The following is a 12,048-nucleotide window of genomic DNA, read 5'->3' as shown; positions in this document are numbered from 1 at the left end:
AAGGAAACATTGGAAGGGTTACACACAGTCTGCTTCTAAGCTGGGTACACACAAATGTGGGGCCTGTAAACAATGTCCATTTATTATCAATCTTATAAAAAACGTGAAGACAAACTTTAGAAAAACAAAAGGAGTGCTCTGCAGTCAAAAAGTCACAAAGCCGTTTATTGTAAACAAGAAAATAAATAGCGTTTTCGCTACTGCACCAGTGTAGCTTCATCAGAGGCTAAAAACACAGTGAAAAGGCGCAAACTACAATTTATACTGTAATCAGCCTCATTAGTAACAGCTGTAGTACTTAATACATCACTTCCTTAAGGTTGAATAAATGTTTTTAAAACACATTCTATCACTATTTATGTATGTTATATATGCACAACCCTTCAAGTAATTAATAACAAACACTTTTGAATAAAATGATGTGTGCCAATAAAAATGTGCTTATGTATATGTTAATATAAAACAATATTTCACACTGAAATAAAATTTAAAATCTGGTAAGACAACAACATATATGTTGACAAAAAAATCTATTCAGTGTGTATTAAAAATATATCCACACACTAAAATATTTAAAAATGACATTGATATCTATGCTAAACAAACAAAAAGAAAAAGAAAATAGTCTAATTTAGGTCATATTATATTAAATCAACGTAGAAAGGACCTATATTTCAACACAGGAGCTATATTGCAGCTCTCATTTAAACCTGGCATGTTAAAGGCATCTAATTTAAGTTGCCATTGTAATTCTAAGATCTCTAATAAAAGAGAAATAGGTCCTCCTCTAACGGACTTGTATTTACAATCAATACCCATAAATACAAAATTATGCCCAGGGTTAGATTCCACATGTTTTGTATCAGCATGTTTGTTGCTATTGTTCCTGATGGCATATATGTGTTGATATATGCTCTCTCTGAATTTTCTGTCAGTTTTTCCGACATAAAATGCCGGACAACATACACAGAGAGCAACATATATAATGGATTTAGTATCACAGTTTATTCTATGATTTATCCAGTATTTTTTCTGACCTATACTAAATGAATTACCAGTCCGCAGAACATGACACCAGTTACAGGAGCCACAAGTAAAACACCCTTTAGTTCTCTGAAAGGCCTGGCTAAGTGAATTTGATTGTAGTAGTTCCTTAATGTTAGTACCTCTTCTAAATGTGAACCTTGGCTTAGTGCCAAGTTTCTCAACTAACAATGAATTATTGGTGATGAAATACCAATTCTTGTCAATAATCTCTGATATTTCTTTTGAATTCAGGTTAAAGTCAGTTGAGAAAGACAAAGTAAAATCACATCTAGGTTGCTCAATCCCAGTTACAGGGCTAAGACCTGGACCTATCTCCTCAATAAAAATACCTTGGTCACCCAGATTTGTGATTTTTTGGTCATGTATTAAGGGAAAGATGGTACCATTCCGTCTTTTATTGGTAATTTCTAAAGTTAATTCTTCTATAACTGAAGGTGGGTAACCCCTATTCAAGAAGAATTCAGAAAGTACAGTACATTCTTTTTCAAAATCTTTGAAGTCACTACACATCCTAACTGCCCTAACTAGTTGTCCTTTAATAATTGCCTTTTTCAATTTAAATGGGTGGGCACTTGTGTAGTGTAAGAATGAATTGATGTAAGTTTCCTTGCGATGAATAGATGAAATGAATCTGAGGTTCCCTGTGTCCTTTTTAAGTTTAACGTCCAAATAGTCTATCTCACAGGTGTCAAATTTGAAAGTAAACCTAAGGAATGTAGTAGTGTTATTGAAATAATCAATCAACAACAAACAGAATAAAAATGTCATCAAGGAATCTAGTGTAATGGCATATTCTGTCTTTCCATGTTGGATGGTTCAGGACAAACTCTCTCTCCCAGTATGCCATAAACATGTTGGCTACATTGTTTTATATTAACATATACATAAGCACATTTTTTATTGGCACACATCATTTTATTCAAAAGTGTTTGTTATTAATTACTTGAAGGGTTGTGCATATATAACATACATAAATAGTGATAGAATGTGTTTTAAAAACATTTATTCAACCTTAAGGAAGTGATGTATTAAGTACTACAGCTGTTACTAATGAGGCTGACTACAGTATAAATTGTAGTTTGCGCCTTTTCACTGTGTTTTTAGCCTCTGATGAAGCTACACTGGTGCAGTAGCGAAAACGCTATTTATTTTCTTGTTTACAATAAACCGCGTTAAGGCTTTGTGACTTTTTGACTGCAGAGCACTCCTTTTGTTTTTCTAAAGTTTGTCTTCACGTTTTTTATAAGTTTGTCATGGCCTCGGAGTGCTTGGCCAGTCCACCTAGTCCAAATCTATTCGGGACTAGTTCTCCCGAAAACACAGACATCTCTTCCTTATTGGTGAGCATTTCGCAAAGATTGGACGCTTTGAACTCCAGGCTTACCAATATTGAAAAGGGTAGTGGATTTGCTGTTCCTGCCCCTTTGGACCGTTGTGTTGCAGTCGGTCCTGAATTGTTAGACAGCCGAGGAGCAGCTGTTGTCAGTGAAAAGGTACTTGGTACCAATTCTGAGACCTTGCCAGCGGCCCGGATGTTACGGTCTTCAACGACTACCGGAAACAACACTATGCGAACACAGGACAGTTCTCATAGTAGTTCCGTGCAGGATTCTATACCACCGGGGCAAAAGCAAAGAACACAGCAGGCTTTTACAAACGGTTCTACCGCGTTTCCCTTAGAGGACTCTTCTTCTACCAACCGACCTGAACATGGAAGGGCACTTATTGGCGTCACATCGGCTGTGGACTGGATAAAGAACACAGGTGACTTTTTTTTTTTGCAACCACTAAGGCAGATTACAGGACCCTCTAGGGGAGACAATTTTGACATTTCGGGGAAGCTTAAAACTTTGGACAGTAAAACTTTAAAAATACGTAAACTACAACTGGAAGCCGCCTATTTCAAACAATGTATATCTGAGAACATGATACCTAAGGGTTTAAGGAACAATTTTACACCCTCAGGCTTAATTATGGACAATGCTTTTTTGTCTGATTTGAAGGGTTTGTTTCAGAAGCAAGGACTTGAACTTTTAGAACTAATTGTTAAATATTATTCTGTACATATTGATACTCTGAGTTTAGAAATTAACCAAATTGATGAGGACATCAGGATGTATGTTAATTTTGAAAAGTTCAAGTTTGACTATGAACGCATTTTTGCTAGTATAGATACCTATATGGGAAAATTAAAAAACCAAAAGACAAGGAAGCTGTTTAGGGATAGGCAAGTTTATTCATCTAACACAGCCTACCCCAAATTAAGGAATTTTGAAACCCATGAAGAAGTTCTGGCCCCTGGGCATGATGAGGCCCAAGGGACGGATACTGAGCATTCAACTGAGGGGAATTTTACAAATCCTACAGGTAGTTGGAATGTTGTCAGAAGAAGTAATAGGAATAGGAATAAAGTAGGTGGGTTTGATACTCAACCTATAAATTCTACTAACTCTGTGAATAATGCCAAAAACGACAGTGAGCATTTTTTAGGGAAAGTACCCAACCAAGAACACAGGAAGAAGAACAAGAAATGGAAGAACTAATTGCTGAGATGCTACCCCCTGGTGTCCCCAATCCCCCAGCTATCGTTAAGAACAGAAAAGGGGATTTTACCATTTACAATTTTTCATCACTCACTCTAGAACCAGAGTTAGTTGAGCTGCTTTCATTAGGCAATAATTTTGTTCCTTCAAAATACTTTGACGCCGTCAAAGTGCTTATTGACCTTAAGTGCTTTGTTAGGAAGCTCAATCTAAAATTACTGTTTAATAATTCCAGTAAGGAAGATAACTCTGTATTAAAGCTTCCGAGCACTTTTACTCCCCATCAGACACTTAGATAAAACAAAGGGGACTAGGAAAAGTATTTTTAATATCTCGAAGGAACAGTTACAGGCCCTTAATCAATTAAAAGGCTCCTCTGTCAGGGTCATGAAACCTGACAAGGTGTCTTTGAGAACAGCTTGTATGATGAAAAAATGCTATTAGTTTTGGATACACCTGCCTATAACAATTCATCTCTCAATGAAATGAATACCAGTAACCATAGGATTAAGGGTCACCTCAGAGACCTTTTTATAGAAGGCAGAATAGACCTTGACACCTATGAATATATCAACATTACTCAACCTAGGACTCCCGTCATGTTTGGTATACCCAAGATTCATAAAAATCTTGGGGATCCACCTATGAGGGCACTAGTTGATGGGAGATCCTCTATTACTTACCCATCAGCTAAATACATAGACTTTTTGCTAAGCAAATACTTGGAATTCATTCCAAGTATCTGCAAGGACTCTTGGAGTTTTCTCGCAAGTATTAACAACATTGGTTTTGACAGCGCATACAACTTTTTGACAGTCGACGTGGTCAACTTATACACTTCAATACCACACCTGGAGGCCATTGAATGGTTGGATTTGCTGCTGACGGAATTTAAAGCCCCTAGAGACGAGATTAATAATATCACAGAACTTTTAGACATAGTTCTGTCTTCTAACTTTTTTGTTTTTGGAAAGGACTATTATATCCAGAAACAGGGCGTAGCAATGGGCTCCCCTTGTGGAGCCATTGTAGCCAACATGTTTATGGCATACTGGGAGAGAGAATTTGTCCTGAACCATCCAACATGGAAAGACAGAATATGCCATTACACTAGATTCCTTGATGACATTTTTATTCTGTTTAAGGGCAACGAAGAAGAGGCACGGTTGTTGATTGATTATTTCAATAACACTACTACATTCCTTAGGTTTACTTTCAAATTTGACACCTGTGAGATAGACTATTTGGACATTAAACTTAAAAAGGACACAGGGAACCTCAGATTCATTTCATCTATTCATCGCAAGGAAACTTACATCAATTCATTCTTACACTACACAAGTGCCCACCCATTTAAATTGAAAAAGGCAATTATTAAAGGACAACTAGTTAGGGCAGTTAGGATGTGTAGTGACTTCAAAGAGTTTGAAAAAGAATGTACTGTACTTTCTGAATTCTTCTTGAATAGGGGTTACCCACCTTCAGTTATAGAAGAATTAACTTTAGAAATTACCAATAAAAGATGGAATGGTACCATCTTTCCCTTAATACATGACCAAAAAATCACAAATCTGGGTGACCAAGGTATTTTTATTGAGGAGATAGGTCCAGGTCTTAGCCCTGTAACTGGGATTGAGCAACCTAGATGTGATTTTACTTTGTCTTTCTCAACTGACTTTAACGTGAATTCAAAAGAAACATCAGAGATTATTGACAAGAATTGGTATTTCATCACCAATAATTCATTGTTAGTTGAGAAACTTGGCACTAAGCCAAGGTTCACATTTAGAAGAGGTACTAACATTAAGGAACTACTACAATCAAATTCACTTAGCCAGGCCTTTCAGAGAACTAAAGGGTGTTTTACTTGTGGCTCCTGTAACTGGTGTCATGTTCTGCGGACTGGTAATTCATTTAGTATAGGTCAGAAAAAATACTGGATAAATCATAGAATAAACTGTGATACTAAATCCATTATATATGTTGCTCTCTGTGTATGTTGTCCGGCATTTTATGTCGGAAAAACTGACAGAAAATTCAGAGAGAGCATATATCAACACATATATGCCATCAGGAACAATAAAAACGAAAATGCACTTGCAAAACATGTGGAATCTAACCCTGGGCATAATTTTGTATTTATGGGTATTGATTGTAAATACAAGTCCGTTAGAGGAGGACCTATTTCTCTTTTATTAGAGATCTTAGAATTACAATGGCAACTTAAATTAGATGCCTTTAACATGCCAGGTTTAAATGAGAGCTGCAATATAGCTCCTGTGTTGAAATATAGGTCCTTTCTACGTTGATTTAATATAATATGACCTAAATTAGACTATTTTCTTTTTCTTTTTGTTTGTTTAGCATAGATATCAATGTCATTTTTAAATATTTTAGTGTGTGGATATATTTTTAATACACACTGAATAGATTTTTTTGTCAACATATATGTTGTTGTCTTACCAGATTTTAAATTTTATTTCAGTGTGAAATATTGTTTTATATTAACATATACATAAGCACATTTTCACATCATTTTATTCAAAAGTGTTTGTTATTAATTACTTGAAGGGTTGTGCATATATAACATACATAAATAGTGATAGAATGTGTTTTAAAAACATTTATTCAACCTTAAGGAAGTGATGTATTAAGTACTACAGCTGTTACTAATGAGGCTGACTACAGTATAAATTGTAGTTTGCACCTTTTCACTGTGTTTTTAGCCTCTGATGAAGCTACACTGGTGTTATTTTCTTGTTTACAATTTTGTTTCTCATTTATTATCAATGACAGTAGTCTGCACATTGTTTCAAGAAACTATAAATTTAAAGTGGTTCGTTACCACAATTGTGGGGCGAAAGGTGTCGTATATCTTGGAATATGTACCCAGTGTCTCAGTTTGTATATTGGTAAAACTGAGAGGCCTCTAAGGAAAAGAATTTATGAACACTTGTATGGCGTTTCCAAGAAGAAAGACACAAATGCTTTTTACAAGCACTCTTTACAATGTCCTAACATGCAGTTGAAATTTATTGTCTTAGAACAGGTAACCCAGAACCCCAGAGGAGGTGATTGGGAAACATGTCTCGAATATAGAGAATTGTTATGGCAATTGAAATTAAATGCTGCTAAACCCCCTGGACTTAATGATAATGTTAGTATTGCAAGTGTGCTTAAGTTGAGGAGGGCAAGATTATAAACTGTTAGTGTGGTTAGGTTTTAATGCATAATATGGTGGTTTTTGGAATTAAATATTTCATTTATTGTTTTTTCAGGGTTAGGTGTTTATTATCAACAATCCTAGTAGTTTTCTTCTCCTTTTTTCAAATTTGTTTTTTCATATTTGTATTTTGAATACTTTATATGTTTTTTCAATAGGCACCATCCTTAATACTATGTATATATGGTTTTCAAACACCTCTGTGGATATTGGTGCTTGTTTTATAAGATTTTATATTGCACATATGTCTTTTAAGTGATGATATCTTTAAAATATATTTAATTGAGTCTGCATTTTAATTAATTGTGTTTGTCATGTGATTAGCTAATGTGTATATAAGTTGACCTGTTTTAGTGTTTTACATCTTGATAAAGCCTGGTATTAACCAGGCGAAAGCGCTTGATTGAATTCAGGTAAACCAATAAGACACAAAACACCAGTAAAAACCTTTCAAAGTGGGGGGCTTTACCCACTGCACACCCCCAACTAAATATACCAACTACGAGATCACGCTACAGTGGGGTAAAATGCAATGTCATGGCTCAGGTCAAGTGATTTTTTTCCTAGGAAAGAAATCACAGACCTGAGCTTTCGCTGTTTAGGGATTTCGCTCTATATTTGTCGTCGAAATGGCATTCACTGTAATGCCATTTTGACAATATAATATAGACCCTGCATATCTACTGTAACACATCAGAAAAGAAGGCAGAAGAAAATAAAAAAATGGAAATACGTGGTAAGGATTCAAAGTAAAGAAGACAAAGAAGTGGACAAGTATGAAATGTGGGACAATTTAATAGTTCCTTTTGGTGAAAAAGCACACAAGATAAGAGCATGAATTCTTATTAATAAAGAGACATTTTATGACATTTTATTTGAGACTGTTTTTTTTTCAATGGAAATGTTTCTTGGAGAATATGAAAAAAAAAATAGAAAGAGAAAAAATATACATACACCAAGCATGAAAAAGTGAAGGGGAATAGGGGTGTGTTTGTGGAAAAGAAGGCCATTTGTTAAGTAACTTTGACAAAAGAAAATGTTATATTTGTGCAAATAAATGTCAATTGAAATGTTATAAATGTAACAGAACTGGACATTTATGGATAGATTGCAAAAATGAAAATAAGAGGAAAATGAAAAAGAAAGAGAAGTAAATGAAAAGAGAAGACATTTTAGAAGGAGTAGAAATAGAAGAAAAATAGATAAGAAAAAATAATAAAGAGGTCATAGAAGAATGTTCTGAAATAAATGATGACGAAGACATAAATTGGGATGTAGTAAAAGAAAAAATAAAATCCTATTGGTTAAAGGGTAGAAGACAGAAAAGAAACTTTAAAGGGATAAGTACAAAAGAAAAAAGAAAGTAAATGGATGGAAATGAATGCATACAGCTAATGATTGTGGGTTGTTATAAAGGTTAAGATGTTTGACTCACAAACACAAAGTGCAGTGTTCAATTCCCACCTTTTGATGGGAACTTGCTAGACTTAGAATGTCCTGTAAAGAAAGTTAGCCTAGTAATTAGCTATGCACTCATGAAACCATGAATCTAAGGGAAAATGAAAATCTCAGAGTTCTTTCTGTAAATGTGAATAGTATTAAGAATATGGTAAGAAGAATAGGGATTTTGCCGTGGTGTAATACATGTGATGTAGATATAATTATATTAGAAGACACATGATTTTAACAAATGAAGAAAGATTACAAACAGAGAAACTGTGGAGAGGAAAGACAATCTGGAATTTGGGAAATAAGAGCTGTCCTGGAGAAGCCACATTCTGTAGAAATACAGTAAAGATATTATAGGTTCATAGGTTCATACTAGGCTATCTGCCCTAGGGCATTTATAAGCCTAGCCAGAATGTGTTTGGCTTTCTCCACCCATTTTAAATTAATTTTGCTATGCCCTTTTTCGAGGTTAGTATACTGTGCCTCTGTCTAACAGTGACACAGAAGTGATACCCGGGTTAAACCTACGATCTCCCATCCACTCATCAAGATTCCTCTTGAAGAGAGTCAATGAGGGACTCTGCCTAACCTGGACTGGGATTTTATTCCAGAGTGAAGGTGCCTCTGGGTTATGAATCTGTCCCTCCAGCATGTCCTATTTATTTCAGTGCTGAGGTTCAAGTCTCTCAAGCGTGTAGCTCGATGGGATTTGGATTTTCTGAGGTGCAGCATGTCCATTAATTCCGGGTTGGACATGGCTTTATATGTCAGGCACAGATCGCCCCTGAACAGGCGGTATGCCACTGAGTAGAGCTGGAGTTTCTTTAACCGGGCAGCATATGGCATCTGTTTGAGCCCTTTGATCCTCTTGGTGAGGTACTTTTGGGGTATTTCCAGTTGCTGCAGGTGTCTGGTAAGGTACATCCCAAAAGGGGCATTGTACTCAATTATGGGCCTGATGAGGGATGAGTAAAGAGGCACGATGACCTCCCTGATCTAGATGTGAATCCCTTCATGATTAGGTGGGCTATATAAAATGTTTTTCTAACCACTTTGGCCACGTGGTTGTCAAATGAGAGACTGCTATCAACTTGGGTCCCCAGGTCCCTAATTACTTCTTCTGTACTTAATGGATTACCACCTATGTGGTAATTTGTGGGCACTTTGTTTTGCCAAAGGGATGACTATACACTTTTTGGCATTTAGCTTGAGGCCATGGCTCTGGCACCAGTTGTCTGTTTCTATGAGGCCGTTTTGGAGGATGCTTGTGTTGGCTGGAGAGTCGATTATGGCACCTAGTTTGCAGTCATCTGCGAACTTGGTCAGCCACAGTCCTTCCATGTTGGCCTGTACCTCCGAGAAATATATACCGAACAAGAGAGGTCCCAGGACTGAGCCTTGTGGGATGCCACTTGTAACTGGTTTGGAGTCTGACATGGCTCCAGCAATTCTAACCATGTGGGTTCTGTCCTTGATCCAGTTTGCAACCCATCTAGTGACATAGGGGGTTTATATTTAAGCTGGTGAGCTTATCTATAATGCCCGAGTGGGGTATTGTATAGAAGGCTTTTGCGAGGTCCAGGTAGGCTGTGTGGACCACCTTCCCCTCATCAATGGCCTTGGTGACTGTTTCAAAGAAATCAACCAGGTTTAAGAGGCAAGATCTGCCCTTTACAAAGCCGAACTGGGTAGGATCCAGTGACTGTAGGTCCCCAATATCTTTATTTATGAGGTCCATGATGATCCTTTCCATAGCTTTGCAGACCAAGCTAATCAGGCTTATGGGGTGATAGTTTCCAGGATCCGTTGAGGCACCACCTTTGTGGAGAGGGACCACTGTCGCTGTACGCCACTCTTTGGGTACATATCCTGTAGTAAGGCTGAGATTGAACAGTAGTTTTATGTTTGGGTTTAGCTCTTCTTGGAGTTCATGTAGGACGCAGCCCGGGACACCATCTGGTCCCATTGATGCTGTGTTTTTTGCTTTGGAGAGGGTGGCTCTTACCTGAGCATCTGAGATGTCAGGGGGGCAGCACTCTGCTGGGATAGATATTTGCCCTTTTGGTGGGGGGAGAAGTTTGCACTGAACCTGTCAGCTAGGATGTTGGCAATGTCTGTGGGTTCGGTGTATTTGTCATTTTGGACTAATTCTGAGCATATCTGGGAATTCCCACCCAGGTTTCTAACATAACTAAAGAAAGCCTTGTGATTATCCTTAGTGTCCTGTGCAATTTTTCTCTCACAGTTGGCCTTAGACGATTTTATGAGTGCCCGTAGTTTTTTGCTAATACTGATCAGAGATGCCTTCCCTTTTTGGGATTTTGCTCTATCATTTAGTAGCTTCCTCCTTCTATTGTATAGTTTGTTTATGGCTGGGGTCCACCAGACAGGACGTCTGCCTTTGGAGGATTGGGTCTTGGTTTTATTTGGGATTGCATGATCCATGCATTCCTGAAGGTGTTCATAGAATGCATTTATAAAGGATTCTGCGGTCTGGGCCATATTTTCCATAGGCCCGGGGCTTTGAAGGATTCCACCTTGGTTTTGAGGAGTGTGAAATTTGCTTTAGAGAAGTTTTTCACTGTGGTTTTCTGGGCAAGAGGTGGGGTCGGGATGTGAATATCCAGTGAGATTAGTTTATGGTCTGATCTTACCAGTGAGGGATACACTTCTGGTCTGGAGCATATAGTCCCCATGTTGGTGATGATCAGGTCCAGTATGTTTTCCCCTCTTGTGGGAGTGGTAACAAGTTGTTCCATAGCATTTGAGTTTATAAATTCTAGGAACCTTTGGGCTAGGGTGTTGGAGCTAGAGTAATGCTCCCAGTCTATGTTTGGGTAGTTGAAGTCGCCCAATATAATGGTGTTTGGAGAGACCTTCATATTTCCCAGTGTTATCAGGAAGGCTGAGTGAGGTTCCTGGGTTTGGGAGGTTGGTCTGTAGCAGGCTATAAACTGGAAGGCAGTTTTACCCACTGTTAGTTGCACATGGATAGTCTCTGATGCTTCGTGCTGTGCCACCAACCTGGAGGTGTGGGTATCTTTGACGAATATTGATACTCCCCCTCCTTTTGTGGTTCGGTCCAAGTTTTGTAGCCGAAAAGCATGGTATGAGGTATAACCTGGTAGTGCTGGGGTGCTCTCGGGAGCCTTGAACCAGGTTTCTGTTACTGCACAGATATCGATGTTCTCCATGGGAAGCTCAACCACTGTAGATTTAATATGGAAAGAACAAGTATATAGAATTATAAAATGTGTATGGTTATACTAATTTTAATGAAATGGAAGTCTTAATTTATCAGATTTTAGATTATGTAATTATAAATATAAATATTATAACAGGAGACTTTTCTTGTGATACAAGAGACACGTAAAAAGAAAGGAAACAGTGTAAGAAAAATGTTAGAAGTTATAAAGTGGGAGGTTGGCATAATGCTTAAGGTATTTACCTTACAGACATGAGGTGCAGAGTTTGATTACAGACATGAGGTGCAGGGCTTGATTTTCACATGGGGTAACTGGCTAGGCTTCAAATGGCCCAAAAGGGCAGCTAGCCTAGTACTTACCTATGAACTTCTACATATTAAAAGTTAAAACTTTGGGACAAAAATTCATGGACTTATAAAAGGTGTATGTATAGAGCTAAACAGATTGTTTTATAGTATCAGAATATTTAGTTGTAGGAGAAGGGGGGTAGTTGAAACATGATTTTCTATTCATCTTGCAATATGAATAGAGATAAAGGAAAAAAGGAATATATAAACATACGCACATGAATAAAAAGGAT

The sequence above is a fragment of the Protopterus annectens genome, chromosome 3.part1 (assembly GCF_019279795.1).
Source record: "Protopterus annectens isolate FY-2018-M chromosome 3.part1, PAN1.0, whole genome shotgun sequence".
In the NCBI taxonomy this organism is placed as follows: domain Eukaryota; kingdom Metazoa; phylum Chordata; order Ceratodontiformes; family Protopteridae; genus Protopterus; species Protopterus annectens.
The sequence above is the reverse complement of the archived record's forward strand: the minus strand, read 5'-3'. Positions refer to the sequence as shown.